Source organism: Rhinoderma darwinii, chromosome 1, assembly GCF_050947455.1.
Source record: "Rhinoderma darwinii isolate aRhiDar2 chromosome 1, aRhiDar2.hap1, whole genome shotgun sequence".
Taxonomy (NCBI): domain Eukaryota; kingdom Metazoa; phylum Chordata; class Amphibia; order Anura; family Rhinodermatidae; genus Rhinoderma; species Rhinoderma darwinii.
In genome coordinates, this window is record NC_134687.1 from 197,503,446 (window position 1) to 197,525,838 (window position 22,393).

The following is a 22,393-nucleotide window of genomic DNA, read 5'->3' on the forward strand; positions in this document are numbered from 1 at the left end:
TGCTATTTTAATATTTTATGTATTTACTTAATTCATTGTTCATTGTGCCACCTCCAAATTTTTAGTGAAGAACTTAACAGACCTTGAAGGAGGTGAATACATAAAATTGTAAACCACACCGCCTACCCCTGCTGCCCTTAATGGTCCCAATGACACAGGTTGTCTAACCTACAGTGACCTATTATATATAATGCCAAAGCAAGAAAGAGCAGCTCATGAGCCATAAAAAAGAAAAAATGGGGAGGGGTTGCCGGGCCTGTAAGGGAAATTGGTAGGGGTTTGGAGTGGAACTATCCCAGGCATAAGGTTTTGAGTTTTATCTGCAAAGTTTCTTTAAAAAGTAGTTTCACTAAATTTGCTAACCGCTGAGCAACGTAGTTCTGTGGTTGGCACTGTTGTTTTGCAGCACTAGTGTCCTGGGTTAGAATTCAACCAAGGACAACATCTCCATAAAGTTTGTGTGGGTTTACTCCAGGTACTCTAGTTTCCTTCCATACTTCAAAAAAACATATTGATAGGTTGCTTGTTTTTTTATGAAATTGGCACTAGTGTGTTTATGTGTATATGTGTGAGGTTGAGATAGGGAAATTAGATTGTGAGCCCCAATGGGGAATTCTGTGGAATATGTTGGCACTATATAAACAACAGTAATTAAATAGTGTCATTGTATGTACAGTGCTCCAATAATGTGTAAGAGATGCTGTATTCAAATCTTTTGTTGGGCTGGTGAGAAAAATACCCCGCAAATAACATTTTGCTATGGAATTGCTCTTTAATATTTTGAGCAAAGTAAATACAAAATGGATCTTGTCTTTAGATAAGTGTCCCCAATATCAAAAAGTTCTCACATTGATGCCTTGCACATTTTAAATCAATACAAATGGCTCATAGTCCATCACTGTCTGTGCATATTTGACCATCTTTGTATAAAGGAAAACATTTTTCTTAAAATCCTGTCTAATATTGGCTCCATTATGTTTAAGATTCATATAAAGGGTTAATTCCAGGAAAGTATTATTTATTATAGTGGTAACAAAAAAGTAGCACCCTAAATAATGTTAATGCCACTTAACACTGGATTTGAGGTCTTCCAGAGGCATCTTAAATCTGTTCTGCAAATATTAATTCAATCTCTCATTGTGGGTAAACAATCTGTTTCTAAAAATAGTCCGCTGTGTCGGAGTGGAAGGATTTTTAACAAATATAAAGGAGGAAAAAAAACAATGAAAATGAAATATGATCGTCTGGAATAGTTCCATTTGAGCTGAGCTATTTGAAGCAGATTGTTCTCAAGAGAAAGCATTATTGTATAGTAGATAGGAAATGTGCTAGGACTACACAGGCAAAAGAAGTAATGTCGATTGTTTCCTGAAAGTCACCGGGGGAGCAGCAAGTTATTAACTGATCTCTAGATATGATAACCTGAATCATCCACTAGAGCGCCCCCACCCACAGCCTGAATATAGTCACACAGCTATAGGGATTGCAGAAAGGTTGTCAAGCTCCTCCAGCATAGACTCACAGCTGTATCTTTTTCTTTTTTTATTAGGCCTCATGTACACGACCGTAGCCGAGCACGGACGGCCACAGGCCGTCCGCTATTATTGACTTTTAGTAGCCTGGACCGCAAATGCAGCCTGACTTGTCCTATTCTTTTGCGGTACGAGCTCCTGGCTAATGCACGGACCGTGGAAACCACGATCGTGTACATGGGCCCATAGGAATGAATAGGTCCGCAATTCATCCGCATTTTTGCGGATGAATTGCAGAAACAAAAACACGTTCGTGTGCATGAGGCCTTACTGGACAAAAGTCCACAATTTTTACAGACTGTCCCTGAATTTACTGTCAACCCTAAATTGCAGCAGCTGAAATCGTAGCTGGGCCTCTATATCTGGGTTGTCCCTTACCATACGAGCATGGGGGGGATAAGGGCGAGGAAAAGTAGGCAGCCGCTTAGGACACCATTGAGGCAAGGTGGGTACAATTTATGGATAAACAAATATGAAAACATATAGTCTCACTCTACTTTCATAAATATGGGGTTGGGGCACAACAGTACATACTTATACACACAGACATAACATACATGGTCAGCAGAGCCAAGTGGGCATGTTACTAGGTAAATCAGGGCCAATAACTGTCAGATAAACTATGGTCTGAACTGTCGAAACTAATAGTGGAGGGCGCATTTTGAAACCCAGCCTTTGGCAGCCTGTACCGGCCCTGCGGGCTGCAATTAAACTCTATTAATTGCCCCACAAAGTGACAAGTGGGGGGCAGAAACAATTTCATTTTCTTCAGTGATCTCACTCGACCAGTCTGCAGCAAGAAATATCTTTTAGTTATATGCCAGCACTGAAATGATATCAAATGTTCCCAGTCTCTAAAGCACCTTCCTCTGGACTGTCCGAGTATGTCATGTAATCCCTTTTAGGACTGTTAACTGGCTAAGAGGAATGCTAACAGGTTTTTTTTTAAAGCGTATATTTTTCATTGAACACCATTCAGATTACTTTACAGTGACTGGTGTAAACAATTTGCTTTTCAGAATGCTAATTATTAGAACAAGTTCTGTATAGACATTGAACCAGCAAGGAATGCTAGTAGATGTCAGCTCTGAAACCTGTAGAATTGTGAATGCAGCTCTGGATTACAAGATAAGTAATGCAATGCATAAACAAAGTTATGCTATATATAATCTGTATAATGATTTTTACCCTTCATCAACTATTTATTATCAAGGAATTGCAAAGTTGGACGCTGCTAGAATGCAATCATGATAGTTTTCGCTACAATTGAAAAGGAAATATTTTGAATTTTTTTTGAAGATTTAAAGAATAAATAAATATAGAAAAGCTTGTATATTTGGGCAAATATCTTTGTTCACATGCCTACATTTAGCAAGGAATAGAAGAAACAGATTTACATGACTACAGTACAAATAGACACATTACTATAGTATGTTAAATACCCTGTATAGTGAATATGCTTCCTCTGGTTTTGCAGTGATCTCTCTGGGGCAATGTAAAATGCGTCCAATGCCCACCATTGCAATGGTATACTGTAAATGTCTATTAATAAATCCCATGACTATATCTTCATTACTACATAAATTGGAGCACCAGCTGCTCTCCACACCCAAATCCATTTATTCTGCACAACTATTCCAACCCCACATTTATAAAGCATCTGTAATTTAGGCAAGCAGACTTTTAGATGCAACTTTCATGCAAGATACTGGTTACATAGAGCTTGTTTCACATATTTATTGGGGAAAATTTACAATTTTACAATTTACAATTATTTCAGAATATTGGTGTACATGTTGTGTACAACACTTATTAACTGTTTTAGACACTTTTTGCTTGACAATAGGCGTGGCTTAGTGGGGAAAGGCGTGGCTTAACACTTTGAAAACTGGCATAAACTATGACAACCAGGAGGTAGTACAAGGAAGAGAAAAGTGGCTAACATATCTAGTTAAATGCAGCGTATTTATCATACAGCATGCGCCACTGTAATAAATTTGGTGCATCTTCTGACTGCTTGGTCTAAGTTTAGGCTGTCTAAGGGCCCTTTTACACCGACCGACACTCGGCCGGTGCAGCGAGCCGATCGGCGCTCGCTTGCTCCTGTCACACGGAGCTATGGATGGGGACGAGCGATCGTTACTCCGATCACTCGTTCCCATACGTTATTATCATGTTAGCAGAGCGTTTCCCTGCTTACACAGGGAGATGTGCTGCCAACAACAATAATCTTTTACTTTTTTAAACTGATACAACCAGCAGATGATTGAGCGTTTGCTCGTTTATTTGATGATCGCTGCCGTTTCTTACACAGGGCAATTATCAGCAACGAGCGTTCTATGAACGCGCATCTGCCCGATAATCGCCCAGTGTAAAACCCCCTTTAGACAGTATTGGTAAATCTGCCCCATTGTATGATGATCTAGGTTCAGATGTTTTACAATACATTGTAATGGATGGTTTGTTAGTTCCCCTATGCCTCGCTGTCTGGCAGCGAATGTGTCAAGCTCCCTATTTTGATAATCTATAATGCGCACATGTGGTCAGAAGATTACAGAGATTGTCTAGTACTGTTTGCAACACATTAGGGCATTAGACCTCTAGGCTTATCCAACAGCGTGTCTCTTATAAAGCCCAAAACAAAGCTTTGGAATGCTACATACTTTACCACAGACCTACCTAGGGGTTATGGGAAAGCTACTGGCAAAGGTGTTCTTATATAGCTTAAAGGGGCTTGGAGATTGATTACTACATATAAGATGCAAAGATGCAAAAATAGCAGCAACTTTCTTAGATGATAGATAGATAGATAGATAGATAGATAGATAGATAGATAGATAGATAGATAGATAGATAGATAGATAGATAGATAGATAGATAGATAGATAGATAGATAGATAGATGATAGATAGATAGATGAAGAAATGATCGCAGCACTCCAAGAGATTGATGTCAAACAAAAATGTGGTTTATTGTTCCATGTGAGAGCTTGAAAAAGGTCCTGTGAGAGGACTGAAACGTAGCTTATTCTTTGAAACATGGAACAATAAACCACATTTTTGTTTGACATCAATCTCTTGGAGTGCTGCGATCATTTCTTCATATGTCTATAGGACCGTTTGGCTCAAGGTCAGGTTTGCATAGCACCAACCTATACAGCTACGAAGTGCTGCTTGTTTCTCCTACGATAGATGATAGATAGATAGATAGATAGATAGATAGATAGATAGATAGATAGATAGATAGATAGATAGATAGATAGATAGATAGATAGATAGATAGATAGACAGACAGACAGACAGACAGACAGACAGACAGACAGACAGACAGACAGACAGACAGACAGACAGACAGACAGACAGATAGATAGATAGATAGATAGATAGATAGATAGATAGATAGATAGATAGATAGATAGATAGATAGATAGATAGATAGATAGATAATAGACAGATAGATAGACAGGACTGGCTTCAGAAACACCTGATGATCATGTATTTTGGGGAAATGTGTAGAGTCGTGTATTAAAAGAGGCATGGACTCGCGGGACAGGGATGTAATATTGCCACTTAGTGAGGCCTCATCTAGAATATGCAGTTCAGTTCTGGGCTCCAGTTCATAGAAAAGATGCCCTGGAGTTGGAAAAAATACAAAGAAGAGCAACGCAGCTAATAAGGGGCATGGAGAATCTAAGTTATGAGGAAAGATTAAAATAATTAAACCTATTTAGCCTTGAAAAGAGACGACTAAGGGAGGACATGATTAACTTATATAAATATATGAATGGCGCATACAAAAAATATGGTGAAATCCTGTTCCATGTAAAACCCCCTAAAAAAACAAGGGGGCACTCCCTCCGTCTGGAGAAAAAAAGGTTCAAGCTGCAGAGGCGACAAGCCTTCTTTACTGTGAGAACTGTGAATCTATGGAATAGTCACCGCAGGAGCTGGTCACAGCAGGGACAGTAGATGGCTTTAAAAAAGGGTTAGATAATTTCCTAGAAGGAAAATATCAGTGCCTTGCATATGCACTGTCACTTTCCATCATAGTCTAATAAATATTAGACTATAATGGAGCATAATTATCACCTACTATTCAGTGGTATCAGGTTTAGGAAAAGGCTGTATGTCTTAGGTTAGTCAAGGACTCGAGATAATAATTGTACTTCAAAGTTTCTATTAATGCGAGCTACTGAACGTGTACAATTTCATTCATGCTGGATCAGACTCAACAAGTTCGCCACCCACCCCACCCTCAAATTACTGTTAAAATATTGTGCCACCCACCCACTGTTTTATGCTATGTGATTTGGCTGAAAGACAAATACTTTTATTATTTTTATATTCTTGGGAGTTTTATGTGGCATTCATAAACTTTAGCTTATTTTTTCCAAGAATATCAAATAAAATTGTCAGACAACAACCAGCCAATAAATGAAGACAATTCAACACAATATCCAAAGCTGAACTGTATTAACACTATAAAACACAAATGAGGCTTGATATATCTTAATACTTGAGTTTTGAAATTAAGAACAAGAAAGAGTAAAGCCATATCCAATGGTTACATCTAAAGATCAAATGCTTCATGTCTGACCCCAAGAATGTTCTGTGGGGGTAATGCAAAAATTCTGACAGATTTTGCTCAATTGGAACATTCCAATAAATTATAATTCTAGGTGACTTTACCCAATTGTATATGTCTATTATCACCTTGGTTTAGATATATTCATTTTAGGGAGGTACCCTAGTATGTAACCCACGTAGCACAGGACAGGCTACAGGTGATGGAAGTAACTGTGTAAAACCTGAGAGACTCATGTATATCATCATTTTATTATGCGACCGTCGGTAAAAATCACTGGGAATTACGGAAAACCCACAAGTGTAAATTCTGCCAGTCATGCAGAGCCATATCTACTGAATTCTGTTACTTTATAAATTGGTGGGGGTCCAAGTTGTGGCCCTTATACCAATGTGGCTCTTATATCAATACATCATAGCAATGTTTGATTGATATGTCAGTAGACGGTGTAATACAAGAGGGAACAGCAGCTTTGGTTAAAAGATGGGGGCTGAGTTGATAACCCCTTTCTATAACATCATACATCAAATAGGGCAGATGGAAAGGGGTTGTCTAAAGCGGAGAGCCTCCTTTAAGCTTCAAGTAGCCATCTCGCCATCACATTTACCCCAGCTCTAACTTTTTATGCCTAGAGTGCAGCAGTTCACAGTTCAGATAACATTTTCTCTCTTTTTCTTACTTTTTCATAAGAGCGTTAAATGATTTTCAGGTCATGTAATAACAGGGTAAAATTTCTGATACCAGAAATAGGATTATATCCTGTCATGGTCAATCAGGGCAGAATGGGCATGGGGTCATGGGGATTTTTGTGCCTCTTTTTATTTGAAGGCTATTTACACCCTGCTATAGCCTGCAAGGCTATGCTCACACCTGCGTTGTTGTGGTCCGTTGTTCTGTTCCGTCAGAGGAGCAGAACAAGGGGATAACAGAAGCAACGGTTCCGTTGCACAATGGACACCGCCGGCAGCCGAAGGAACCCATTGACTTTAATAGGTTACATCGGCTTTCCATCGGGATGTCCGTGATTGTTGTCTCCAGTAATCTCGGCCCGATCTGTGACAGAGGCCCCTCATGGAGCCTCCAAAGAAGATGTGAACAAGGCCATATACAAACCTTCTCTATTATGATTTGCAGCAAATATATCCCCCTTAGGCTATGTTCACATGGCAGATTTTGCTTGGTGGGTCCCGCCGCAAAATCTGCCACAGAATTTTTCCTGCCGTCAGAAGGAAGATTCCTAACTCCCATCCACTTCAATGCGAGGTTTGGACAGAATCCGCCTGAAGATCGGGCAGGGCGCTTCTTTTGTCCGCTAGCTGAAAAAATCATCTAGCGGGAAAATTAAGCGTCCGCCTCCAATTGAAATAAATGGGAGGCAAAATTTTGCGTCTGTATCCACGACGGATTCTGCCACAAAAATTTCTCCTTGTGAACATAGCCTTATTGTGCTATACTATGCTGTTTTCCCTAAAGTTGCAGAGCAAAATACATTCAGTTCTTCTCCCTGGGCAACAATGTTTGAACACTCAGTTCACCTTCTGAGAAGAGAGCAATGATGCCATGATAATACTGCCAGATTCTGCTGAACATCCAGGATCTGGATCTCAGGTTATAGGTATGCAAACCAGAGAGTATAAAGATACTACTACAGTAAGACCCTATATTGGGTGGATAATGCAATGACATGTTATGTGGAGAACTGATTTTTACTTCATGCCACATGCATTTTAGGAACGACCCAAAATAAACTGCTAATAATTATTTTATGACGAAGAACAAAGAATCATTGTAAATGTTAATGAGTTTAATATACAGCAAATCCAAAGATCATGAATATTGCAACACAAACAGTAGTTTATCTTGTAGCAACAAGTTATATGGGAGGTGCCTATAGGTGGAAAATAGATTTACAAAAAAGGAATTCTAGGTGTCAAACCAGTATATAAATGAAAATAACCAGTTTCCCATTGTAAATATATACTAGGGAGTCTATTACACCATGTTAGATTTGAACACTCCTGCAGAGATCAGTGTGGTCAACTTCTATGTAACAAAAGAGCTCTAGGCCAGGATCACACACGCAGTTTGAATGAAGTTTTTGCCTCAGGTTTTTTTAGCCAAAACCAGAAATGAATCAAAAAGAAAGGAATGGTATGAAGAAATTACTGATACATCTCCTTTCTTTTGTGTCCAAAATAAGTACATCAAAACTGCATGTGTGATCCTGGCCATACTGGAGGAGACCTTTGTGCACATTTTTCTATCTTCTAAAACATCACAAAGCCATGTCAGAAGATAGCATTGGTGACGCTGAGACCCCCAAAACAGCTAGAATGATATGGCCTGTAGTTCTCTTTGAAGCACTATGCCCCTTCAGTTGACAGCAATAAGATTTCCGTATCTCTGAGCTACAGACTGACGGGGAATAGTGCTCAGAAGAGAGCCATAACCCTTTAACTATTGAAATTAATAGGGTATCAGTGCCTGGACCACAACTAATCTTCTGACCTGTCTCTATGATGAAAAACCTGTTTTTGTTTGAGTTAGCCCCTTCCTGACCATGTCATACTACTCGGGGGAGACTGTGAGAGTACTGCATATTATTTTATGGTTTGTCTTTTAGTTTCATATATAAACAGTATGCAGTCAGATCCTGAGCTCCCCCTAGTGGTGGCTGAAGGCAGCCAGAATTTTATCATTTAACTGAATAAGCAGGGAATTGGAGCTAGGTTTCACAAACACTGGGTTCCAACCCCTATAGAGATATATTAAGTATGCTCACACTTGTGCTAACATATTTTACACTATTTTAACACAATAGAATTGTAGACTAAATTTAGAAATTAGTTTTCTGTTTCATAAAGAACATTGTAAAACACGACAGGAAGGAATAGCTCAGCCTTCTTCTGCAACTGTTCCTAGTGGTCCTAAAGCGAGTAAATCTCCTATAATGCCAATGACAGTAACGTGGCATTCTGTCATTTAGTAATCGAAATCTAATCTGAACAATGAGATACAATTGTTTCTATTCCATTATTTCTAAATGTTCCATAACTGGTAAATGTAATCATAATCATTAATGATTTAATCATAATTATTCTGTGTGGGAAGCTTTCTATACTTCCTGATGTCTGATGTTTGCACAGATAATTCTTGAGTGGTAATATTACAGGAACTGTCTAACATGCTAATGTTGCACCCATAAGGGAAGTTTCGTGTATTCTACCATCCCTTCTAGTGACCTACAAAGCACTGTACAGAGCTGGCAGCAAAGATGACATATACGGCTGTTAACCCGGAGATTTACACTGGGTTTCCTAAAGCTTATTGTAGGAGGCCGGGCACTGAGCCAGCAAAAATGAACTAAAACGATTTGCCAGCACTGTGGAGCCATGCATATAGGAACAAGAGTAACTTGTTCATAGCAAACATCCGAACACTGACTCAGTAGCAGAATGCATTCAGTAACAATGTTGGTTAATTGCTACAGGTTAAAGTGACCCTCCATTTTTATCTATCTTTTGCCATATGATAAATACACGTCAGATAATGGGGTTCATGAACTGGGACCCCTATTGATTGGTAGATCTGCTAAACTTTTAGGTTGGAGTTCACTGGACATCAGAGCTAATGTTGACAATGCTGTCATAATAATAAATGGAACTGTAATGTGGATTCTGTAAAGGGCACCCATATATTAGGCCCAGGGGCGTAACTAGGAAAGACTGGGCCCCATAGCAAACTTTTGACAGGGCACCCCTCCCCTGGGCACCACACACAGCCCCCCAGTACATAGTGCCCCCCCCCTCCCGTAGGTTCTGCCATACAGCCATGTAGACAGTGCTATACAGCACCCCCTGTAGACAGTGTAACATCCCCCTTGTAGATAGTGCCCCCTTGTAGGCAGTGCCATGCAGCCCCCTTGTAGCTAGTGCCCCCACCCCCCTGTAGATAGCACCATACAGCCCCCCTGTAGATAGCGCCCCATCTCCCCTTTGTAGATAGTAAAATACAGCCCACCCTGTAGATAGCGCCATACAGCGCCCCTGTAGATAGCGCCATACAGCCCCCCCCTTTAGATAGCCACATACAGCCCTCCTGTAGATAGCGCCATACTGCTCCCCTGTAGATAGCGCCATACAGCCCCTTGTAGATTGTGTCATACAGCCCCCCTGTAGATAGCGCCATACAGCCCCCTGTAGATGGCACCATACAGCCCCCCTGTAGAAAGTGCCATACAGCTACCCCAGTAGATAGCGCCATACAGCCCCCCACTGTAGGTAGTGCCATACAGCACCCCCACTGTAGATAGTGCCATACAGCCCCACACTGTAGATAGCACCATACATCCCCCTGTAGATACTGCCATAGAGCCCCGCTGCATATAGCGCCATACAACCCCCCACTGTAGATAATGCCATACAACCCCCAGCGCCCCCAAACAAATAAAACAAAAAAACGTTATACTCACCTAGGTCCCATTGCCACGATGATCAGAGCTTCTACACAAGACTCCTCAATGTAGACGGGATCCTTGTCTAGACAGACGTAAGTCATCATGCCAGCCTGCGCAGGAATCCCGTCCCTGCACCTGATAGGCTGCAGGCCGAACGGCTTGTAGCCAATAGCAGAGCAGGGAGATACCTCCCTGCTCTGTCATAGTGTTCAATGGTATCTGCGTCATAAGGACGCAGATACTACTGAATGTGGCGTCGCTGCCGCTGTAGCAGCCATAGCGGCTGCTAGCGGCGCCTGCGGGCATGGGCGGCACGGGCCCCCTCATGCCGTGAGGCCTGTAGCAGCCGCTATTTCTGCTAAAGCAGTAGTTACGACACTGATTAGGCCGCCGTTGAAGTTGCAACTACTGCAAAACCTGTAGTTATGCCTCTAGGTACTAGCATACTTTTTGTTCTACTATATTTCATAGTCTGAGGTTGCTAATGATCACACCAAGCAATATAACAACAAGAGAAGACAAAGGCAGCCAAGATATCACCTTCAAGTTTTATTCATGCCATTACTGGTCAAACAAAGCAAGGGAGGATAAAAGTAAAGTAGTACAGGGCATGACAACACACCCAGACATCGTGCCTCTTCATATTTCCCAGGTTGCATATTTCTGTGTATTTTTGTATCTCACAAAAGCAGCAGAGCATACGTCACTGACTACCGTGAGGCATTGCTGCCCAACACAAAGGCCTGGAAATGTGTATTAAATGTATTGCTTGAATGAGGTTTTATGATAGTAGCCACTGTGTGGTCTGAAACAATATTTAGAGCCTATTTATTTACTAGTTGTGTGCTTGAGCACCATTACTTTCACCTAGAGAATGCATTGTCCTCACTGGAAATAATGCTTTGGTTCCATCCCCATTCAGATGCCGTGATGTCACTTCCAAATTTGGAATAAGTTAATATTGTACCTGCTAGTTCTGACCCCAACAGCACTTGTGGTCTAATGTGTGATATATTCTGGATGCATTAAGCAAAACCATGCAAAGATGTCACCTAAAGAGAACCAATCACCTCTCCTGACATGTCTGTTTTAGCCAATAATTGTATTGCCCATGAAATAACAATTCTGGAGCATCTTTTTATAGAACTTTACCCCTGTGCCGTTCCTCTGTAATTCCTTCAACAAATGTATGAATAAATTGACAGCTGGGTGTTAAAAGTTGGGGGTGTGTCCCTACACAGACTGACAATGTCCAATCAGGGCTCAGTGTCTCAGACTGTGTAGGGACACGCCCATTTGACAAGAGAATAGTAATATCAAGTTGTCAATTTATTTATAAATTTCTAGGAGAAATTACAGTGTCAAAACGCAGTTCTAAGAAAATATGTTCCACAATTGTTATTTCATGGAGAATACAAGTATTTACTAAAATAGACATGTCAGGAGAGCTGACCCTTTAAAGCTCCTATGCAAATCCTGTAACAGAGTCCCCATGTGCCCTTTATAAAAATGAAGTGGCAGTGGGGTTTTTGAGCGCCGTTTAGGAGACAGGGCCGGAGATCAATTGCTACGCTCCTGTGACTCTTTATGCATAAACCCCTATTTATGTCACTTTTTATGTATAAACCCCTCACTGTCTTTATCAGCCACATGAGCGCTGAAACGGAAATGCAGATTGTACTATTCTTCATGGTTTATGTTATGTATTATTCAGTTATACCTACAGCTGGGATACCAATTTTACGATTTCATTTTCAACCTTCATTTCTTTATTATTTCCAGGATAGTTAACCAGCCACTTACACCTACAATATGTAGATTAGAAAAAGACAAAGTACAACGCAGAGGTAAAACACATTAAATATGTATCTCCTGGTTTCCTATGGTCCCGTGTGTATTATTGATGCTTTCCATTATGATTACATTAAACTTGACTTTTTTCGTTGCAAAAATCTTTTTCAATACCCCGTTGATCTATCACTAAAGCCATAATGTCAAATAATAATAGCGTAACAGCAGACCGATATTTGCCTATAAAAATGGAGCATCTCATTTAGTCTCTTCGTCTAAATCTGTATTGATAGTGGCAACATTAAAGCATCAGCAGTTGTCAAGTCTGATAATGTTGAATTCTTTACTAAGGCTTTAATATGTCAAAGCTTTAATTCTTTTATATTTTTGTCTGCTGGTAATATTGCCCCAGTACATGCCATTATATCCTGACATGACATATATAACTTTATGTAACTAAATGTGGACAATAGCCATTTATTTTTACATCTCTAAACATTGTGAGCTATATATGACCAGGTTTTATCTGCTCCGATCTTTCTAATGCCTGACAGTATCCAGGTTAAAAAAGATTTTTGAAAGCACTTTGGGTATCCAGATGTTTTGTAGAGTTTTATAGCGCCTGCAGTTTGGCGCAATATTTATGGCGTTTTTTTACATATCTTAAATGCCATCCCTTAAAGGGGTTGTCCAGGAATATATTTTATTTATATTTTGACTTAACCCCTTAATGACCAGGCCATTATGCGCGTTAATGACCAAGGATTATTTTTTGTTTTTTTCACGGTCGCATTCCAAGTGTCGTAACTTTTTATTTATTCTGTCGACATGGCCGTATAAGGGCTTGTTTTTTGCAGGACGAGTTGTATTTTTCAATGGCACCACTTTTGGATGCATATAATATATCGATTAACTTTTATTAACTTTATTTTAGAAGAGAATTGAAAATAAGCAGCTATTCCAGAATTGGTTTTCACGTTATAAATTTACGCCGTTTACTATGCAGCGTAAATAACATGTTACCTTTATTCTATAGGTCGGCACGATTACGGGGAAACCAATCAGATAAAGGTTTTATATGGATTCCTACATTTGCACAATAAAAAGCCTTTTAGAAAAAATTTACTTGTTTTTGCATCGCCGCATTCCAAGAGCTGTAACTTTTTATTTTTCCATCAATGTGTCTGTATATGGGCTTGATTTTTGCGGGGCAAGGTGTAGTTTTCATTAGTACTATTTTAGGGTACATAGGATTTATTGATTAACTTTTATTTTTTATGGTGGGACTGGGAGAAAATATGTTGCCTTTGTTTCTTTGCGTTTTTTCTGGACGCCGTTCATCCAGCGGTCTAATTAATGTGTTCATTTTATTGTTCGAGTCGTTGTGATCGCGACGATACTATATTTGTGTATGTGTTAATTGTTTTGACACTTTTACTAAATAAAATCGCTGAATGATCGCTGATATAATGCTTTGGTGTACTTAGTATATCAAAGCATTATTGCCTATCAGTGTAAGACTATTAGGCACTTGCTGAAGGCAGACCTTAAAGAGGCTCTGTCACCAGATTTTGCAACCCCTATCTGCTATTGCAGAAGATCGGCGCTGCAATGTAGATTACAGTAACGTTTTTATTTTTAAAAAACGAGCATTTTTGGCCAAGTTATGACAATTTTTGTATTTATGCAAATGAGGCTTGCAAAAGTCCAAGTGGGCGTGTTTAAAAGTAAAAGTCCAAGTGGGCGTGTATTATGTGCGTACATCGGGGCGTTTTTACTACTTTTACTAGCTGGGCGTTGTGTATAGAAGTATCATCCACTTCTCTTCAGAACGCCCAGCTTTTGCCAGATCACGCTGTGTCGTCACTCACAGGTCCTGCATCGTGTCAGACGAGCGAGGACACATCGGCACCAGAGGCTATAGTTGATTCTGCAGCAGCATCGGCGTTTGCAGGTAAGTCGATGTAGCTATTTACCTGCAAACGCTGATGCTGCTGCAGAATCATCTGTAGCCTCTGGTGCCGATGTGTCCTCGCTCGTCTGACACGATGCAGGACCTGTGAGTGACGTCACAGCGTGATCTGCCAGAAGCTGGGCGTTCTGAAGAGAAGTGGATGATACTTCTCGTCAGAACGCCCAGCTAGTAAAAGAAGTAAAAACGCCCCGATGTACGCACATAATACACGCCCAGTTGTACTTTTACTTTTAAACACGCCCAGTTGTACTTTTGCAAGCCTCATTTGCATAAATACAGAAATGGTCATAACTTGGCCAAAAATGCTCGTTTTTAAAAAATAAAAACTTTACTGTAATCTACATTGCAGCGCCGATCTGCTGCAATAGCAGATAGGGGTTGCAAAATCTGGTGACAGAGCCTCTTTAAGCCCACAGCTGCTATGGAAACCCAACGGCCCAACGCGATTTCTTTGCTGGGGCGCCGATCGGGTGACAGAGGGAGCTCACTTGTGTATAACAACCGTGCTCCTGCTGCTGATTGCGTGGGTACACTGGCAGTACCCGCGCGAACAGAGGACGGATATTTCTGTCCTTGTGCGGGAACTAGCACCTGCATAGGATGGATATATCCATCCTTCGTCGTGAAGGCGTTAATGCGACATATATAATTAACTTTCTAATATAATGTCTGTTTACGCATTACTGTGGCAGCGTTACTGTGTTCTGACTTGTGGTCACGTGACCGCACCCAGAGTAAACTTTTCACTTCCCCTGACATTTGCTCAGCCGGCACTTCTGGCTGAGAAGCAGCACAGCGCGTCATCAAGTAGGTTTACAGGCAGTGGGCCAGGTGGATGTTTCATGAGCTCTTCAGTGCTCCACCTCTGGTCCCACTGCATGTAAACGTGGTTGACGACGTACCCTGCCTCTGCAAGCCAGAAGTGTTGGATGAGTAATGACATGGAACGTTGTCTCTCATAGTACACGCCCCATAGTACATGTCCCCTCCTTCTTCTTCTACTCTCTGATGTAGAAGGAGGAGGGGGCGGCGTTCAAGTTATGCCTTAATCCCGGCGCGTCCTGATGGTTACATATATAAAGTGATTACGCGGGTTACATAAATACAGGGAAGATGGGGGTTATATAAATACAGGGATGATGGGGTTATATACATCATCCCTTTATATAACCCCCATAATTTCTGTGTTTAAGCCCAATCATTGCTGTGTATTACCCAAACATCCCTGTATATAACCCCATCACCCCTGTATATAACCTCCATCATCCCTGTGTATTACCCCCATCATTTATGTATATAAAGCCCATCATCCCTGTGTATAACCCCATCATCCCTGTGTATTACCCTCCACATTCCTGTGTATTACCCCCAACATCCTTGTATATAACCTCATCATCCCTATATATAACCCCCATCATTCCTTTATATAACCGCCATCATCCCTGTATAGGACGATGGGGGTAACACAGTGATGATGGGGGTTATATACAGGGATGTTAGGGTCATATACAGGGATGTTGGGCGTAATACACAGGGATGTTGGGGGTAATACATAGGGATGTTGGGGTAATACACAGGGATGACGGTGGTTATACACAGGGATGATGGTGGTTATACACAGGGATGATGGGGGTTATACACAGGGATGATGGAGGTTATGTATAGGAATGATAGCGGCTATATATAGGGATGATGGCGGTTATATATAGGGATGATGGGGGTTATATACAGGGATGATGGCAGTTATATATAGGGATGATGGGGGTTATATACAGGGATGATGGGGTTATATACAGGGATGATGGCGATTATATACAGGGATAATAGAGGTTATACACAGGGATGATGGGGGTTATACACAGGGCTGAATGGAGGTTATGTACAGGAATGATGGCGGTTATATACAGGGATGATGGCGGTTATATACAGGGATGAATGTGGTTATATATAGGGATGATAGGGGTTATATACAGGGATGATGGCAGTTATATATAGGTATGATGGGGGTTTTATACAGGGATGATGGTGATTATATACAGGAATGATGGCGGTATTATACATGGATGATGAGGTAATACACAGGAATGATGGCGGTGATATACAGGGATGATGAGGTAATACACAGGTATGATGATGGAGTTATATTATCCCTGTGTATAACCCCCACCATCCCTCTATATAACCCCCATCATCCCTGTATATAACTCCCATCATCCCTATGTGATTATTACTGGGTGTGTGTGTGTGACTGTGCAGGGAGCTGGGTAACTGTAATTAGAGTAGGGAATGACCTGTGATCATAGAGGGGCATGGCAGTATGCAAATAGTTGAATTGCTGTGGAGGAAGGGGGAGAATTTAAGCTGTCTCCTCAGATGCAGCAAGGGATCATGGGTGTGGTGGGTTAAAAGACAGGAAACAGCCAGGACCAGAAGCAAGGATGTAAACAAACAGAGCAGCAAAGACGATTGAGATCAAACAGAAACTGGTTAGAAGGTTAGTAGGGGGAATTAGGGAAGGCAAACCAAGGCTGGGGGACACTTTTTAGAAAATATTTTTTTCCTCGCCAAACACCTTAAAAATCATGCGTTTTGATAAAATGCCGAAGCCTCCAAAAAGTGTAGACACTTCTATATTTTACTATAGACTTTCAATTAATATCTGTTCGCAGCTCAAAAAAAAAAGAAGAGAAAAACACGACTAAAATCTGTGTGTGAAACTGGCTAAGGCCCCATGCACACGATCGTAAAAACGCCCGTAATTACGGGTCATAGACTTCTATTGGCCACAGGTACCTCCCCGTATGCTAATAGGCTTGCTATCAGTGAATGACCGACAGCTCTAATGCATTGCACTACGTGGGTAGTGCAATGTATTAGAGTAAAGATCGGAAGTCTAGGCCTTCAAGTCCCACAGTGGGGAGAAAAAAGTTTATAAAAATGTTGAATAAAAGTGTACAAATAAAAGTTTAAAGTTAAAAAATACAAACACTGCCTTTTTTCCGATAAGTCTTTTATTATAGGGAAAAAATAAAAACGTAAAAAAATAGTACAGATATTTGGTATCACCACTTCTATAACGACCCAAACTGTAAAACTATATTGCCAGAATCGCAATTTTTTGGTCACCACCCCTCACAAAACATAGAATAAAAAGTGATCAGAAAGTCACATTTACATCAAAACAGTACCAATAAAAACTACAACCCGTCCCACAAAAAACAAGCCCTTATACAGCTTTTTTGATGAAAAATAAAAAAGTTATGGCTCTCAGAATATGGTGAGACAAAAAAAATATTATTTTAAAAAAAAAGTGATTTTATTGTGCAAACACTGTAAAACATAAAAACCTATATACATATGGTATCGCCGTAATCGTATCGACCCGCAGAATAAATTAAAATATAATTTATAGCCCACGGTGAACTCTGTCAAAAATAAGAATAAAAAACGTTGTCAGAATTGCTTGTTTTTGGTCACCTTGCTTATTTATTTACCCCGTTATTATACCCTCTTATTATACCCCAATGTACTCCGCGCAGCTTACATATGCCCCCACATTATAAACTGAAATACCAGCAAAACCACAAACAGAAAAACTACCTTGCAAAATCTGCGCTCCAAAAGCCAAATGTCGCTTCCTCCCTTCTGAGCCCTACAGTGTTCCCAAGCAGCAGTTTGCGTCCACATATATGGCATCGCCATACTTAGGGGAACCCGCTTAACATTTTATGAGGTATTTGTCTTCAGTGGAACATGCTGGGCGAAACATATTGTGCACTAAAATGGCATATCAGTGGAAAATTGTAATTTTTACTTTTGCACCATCCGCTATGCATTAATTTCTAATGAAAAAATACGTTGGGTCAAAATGCTCACTACACCACTTAATATGCCCTACTTTAGTCGTACCCATGATAGGGGTCACTACTTGGGGGTTTGTTTTACAATTTGACCTCGAAGCCCTGCAATTGTGGGCCAATGCTGTGAAAATCACCAAAATAGGCCTCAAATGCATACGGTGCTCTTCACTTCTGAGTCCTGTCATATGTCCAGGCAAATGATAAATGCCTTGAGGGGTGTAGTTTTGAAAATGGGGTCACTTCTTGGGGGCTGCCACTGTACTCTGGTAGCACAGGGTTTTGCAAATGTGACATGGCGCACAAAAATCAAATCAGCAAAATCTGCATGCCAAATAGCGCAACTGCCTTTCTGAGCCCTGCAGTGTGTCCAAACAGTCGTTTATGACCACATGTGGGATATTGCCGTACTCGGTAGAAATTGCTTTACAAATGTTGGGGTTCTTTTTCTCCTTTATGGCTTGTGGAAATTAACAAATTCAACATTTTAGTGCAAAAAATATTGATATTCATCTTCATGGCTTAATTCCACTTAGTTCAGCAAAAAACTGTGGGGTCTAAATGCTCACTATACCCCTCGATAAATTCCTTGAGTGCTTTAGTTTCCAAAATGGGGTCGCTTTTGGGGGATTTCCACTGTTTTGGTCGCTCAGGGGCTTTGCTAATACGACAGGACACACAAAAACTGCTCCAGCAAAACTTGAGCTTCAAAATCCAAATGGTGCTCCTTCTCTTTTGAGCCCTGCTGTGGGTCCAAAAAGCAGTTTATTACCACATATGGGAAATTGCTGTATTCGGGAGGAACTGTTTTTCAAATGTTGGTGTGCATTTTCTCCTTTATTCCTTGTAAACATTGAAAAGTTCCACTTTTTTTCCGAAAAAAAAATAATTTTTCATTTCACAGCATAATTACACAAAATTCTGGAAAAAAAAAACTGTAGGGTGAAAATGCTCACTATACCTCTCAATAAATTACTTCAGGAGTGTAGTTTCCAAAATGGGGTCACTTTTGGGGGGTTTCCACTGATTTGGTCCTGCAGGGGCTTTGTAAATGTGACATGCAGCGGCAAACCATTCCAGCAAAATTTGAGCACCAAAAGCCAAATAATGCTCCTTCCCTTCTAAGCCCTGTCATGGGTACGAACAGCAATTTATGTCCACATATGGGGTATTGCCGTGCTCAGGAGAAATTGCTTTACAAATATTGGGGTGCTTTTTCTCCTTTAGCCCTTGTGAAAATGAATTTTCACAGCCTATTTCCAATTAATTCTGCAAAAAAAATGTCCCTAAATTCTTGTGTTTTTCACAAATAAATATTGAATTTATCGATCAAATTTTTCACTAACATAAATATACAATATGTTACGAGAAAACACTCTCAGAATCGCTTTGATAAGTAAAAGCATTCCCAAGTTACTACCACATAAACTGACACGTCAGATTTGAAAAAATAGCCAAAGCTGTGTCTCCAAGGGGTTAATACCTGAGATTTGATGTATGACACAAAAAAAAAAGTGGGATCAATAGGAGTGTAGTTGTTGAAACCTCGACCAATCCTAAAAATTTGGGGTATCCTGCTCTTGGTGGAAAGGTGCCAGTGCGTTATTTGATAGAATATCTTTATGAATGGGTATTCCAGCAATATTTACCCTATTTAACCCCTTAATGACCAGACTATTTTAAACCTTAAATGACCAAGCCATTTTTTACGTTTTTCCATCATCGCATTCCAAGAGCTATAACTTCTTTATTTTTGCGTCGACATAGCTGTATAAGGTCTTGTTTTTTGTGGGATAAGTTTTATTTTTTAATAACACCATTTTGAGGTACATATTATTTATTGATTAACTTTTATTAACTTTTTTTTGGGGGGAATAGAAAAAAACCTGAAATTTCGCCACTCTTTTTCGCGTCTTAAATCTATGCCGTTTACCGTGTGATTTATATAACACAATAACTTTATTCAGCGGGTTGTTACGATTGCAACGATATCAAATTTGTATAGTTTTCGTATGTTTTACTACTTTTACACAGTAAAAACGCTTTTTTTTCAAAATTATTTGTTTTTGTGTCTCCATATTTGAAGAGCCATAACTTTTTTATTGTTCCGCCGATGCAGTTGTATGAGGGCTTTTTATTTGCGGGAAGACTTGTCGTTTTTATTGGTACCATTTTGGAGTAGATGCGACTTTTTAATCACTTTTTATCACATTTTTTTAAAGTCAGAATTCACAGAAAACAGCAATTTTTCCATGGTTTTTTATTACATTTTTTACGGCGTTCACCGTGCGGGTTAAATAATGTAATAGATTTATAGTTGGGGTCGTTATGGACACGGCGATACCAAATATGCGTAACTTTTTTACTTTATTTTGTTTTTTTAATAGTAAAGCAGTTTGTAAGGGAAAAAAGTGGGTTTTTAATTTTTTTTCACATTTTTTTTTTAATTAACTTTATTAAACTTTTTTTTTACTTTTTTACTAGTCCCACTAGGGGACTTTAATATGCGATTCTCCGATCGCTATTATAATACACTGCAATACTTTTGTATTGCAGTGTATTACTGCCTGTCCGAGATTTGACGGCTCCCTGCTCTGTTTCCTTTATCCTGATGCAGTGCCGTAAAAAGGCACATGCATCAGAATAAAGGCCATTATTGGCCGCCGTTAAAAGGCGTATTGGCGGTCACTAACGGGTTAAATGAAGCTATATTGTCAAAATAAGTATATTTGTAAATAATGACTATTAAAAGTTGTATAACATTCATTGTTTGGGACTCCCTTCTGTTTGTCATGTTTGTGGTTTGTTATTTCTTGTTGTTAATAGAGTTGACCACTGTATGTGCCTGAATCTGCTGGCCATACATACTCAGTTATTCCTCTGTACAAGATTTAACTAATGTAAAGGGTTTTACCATTCTGTCCTACTCTGCTTTACTACTTCTCCTGAGCTATAGCTGAGTGGTGGCATCAGAAATGTGGGGCATCAATGCGGTCACATGGGCACACAGAGCAAATCCACTCAAAGACCATAGATTTATGGCCCACATAGTGAACTCTGTTGGGGAACGGTGAATCATGAATGAACACAAAGAATTAATAAGTGGCACTGGTGCCAATAGGCAGAGATTTACATGTCAGCATGGCCATAAATATTTTTGGACTCTATATTATGGTGTGAAACCATAAGGTTACACATGCTCCAGTGGCAGCAGTCACATAGATTGTTTTGCCATCCATATAAGGGCCTGCTCACATCAGCATTGCTTTCTGTTGAGGGGTTCCGTCTTAGCTTTCCGTCGGGGGAACCCCTCAATGGAAAGGCAAACGGTACCAGTCAAAACAACAGAACCCTTTCACAATGGTGACAAACGGAAACCATTAGCAAAGTTTCCATCACTACTGAAATCAATGGTGATGCAAACGGAAGCTAAGGTTTCTGTTTGCCTTTCCGTTGAGGGGTCCCCCGAAGGAAAGTTCCGACGGAACCCCTCAACGGAAAGCAACACTGATGTGAACACAGCTTAAAATGTTGAAGCACATTAGGTATGATATTTACAATAGGATATATGTTTATGTTCTTACCACGTGTGATATGGTTAATGCCTACACACTGTGTGATATGTTCAGGGGCATGTGACATTATATCCCTGAACATTTAGCATTACAAGACACACAGAAGTCGCATAACTGTTCTGCAATTAAGGTCTATTATACACGGATTACCAAGCAGAATGTAAGTGCTGTGTAATCGCCTGGTAATTATCTAGTTATCTGCATCTTACAAATGTAAACTCTTCTGCCAAGCTCTGCTGCTCAATTAACATGGAGCAAACCTCTCTATATCTGGCAATTTTGTGTGCCACTTTATAATATAGCTACAGTACAAGAACCAATTATTATTAGCAGGACGAAAAAGACAGCATAAGAATAAGCCCTCATTCACATACCTAAAGTGGGGCGATAGTAGTTGACCACACCACTATGAGACAAAAGAAAAGCCCAAATAATGGACATTTCACAAGTGCATTTTGTTGCAATTTTGGCGTTTTAAAAACTACAGCATGCTTTAGAATTGATGCAAAATGACAGCAAAAAAAATCAATATCTAGATAACATTTTTATAAATCTAGCCAAAAATCATCCTCCGTGAATTCGCCTAAATACCATTGGTGCTTGTCTATTGTGTTACATTGTTT

General features: G+C 40.0%; 1 protein-coding gene across 5 annotated transcripts in view; it reads right to left on the reverse strand.

Annotated features, from left to right (window-relative positions):
• Positions 1-22,393, reverse strand: part of SLC4A4 (solute carrier family 4 member 4) — a 238,071-nt gene that overhangs the window by 137,194 nt on the left and 78,484 nt on the right. The window lies entirely within an intron of this gene.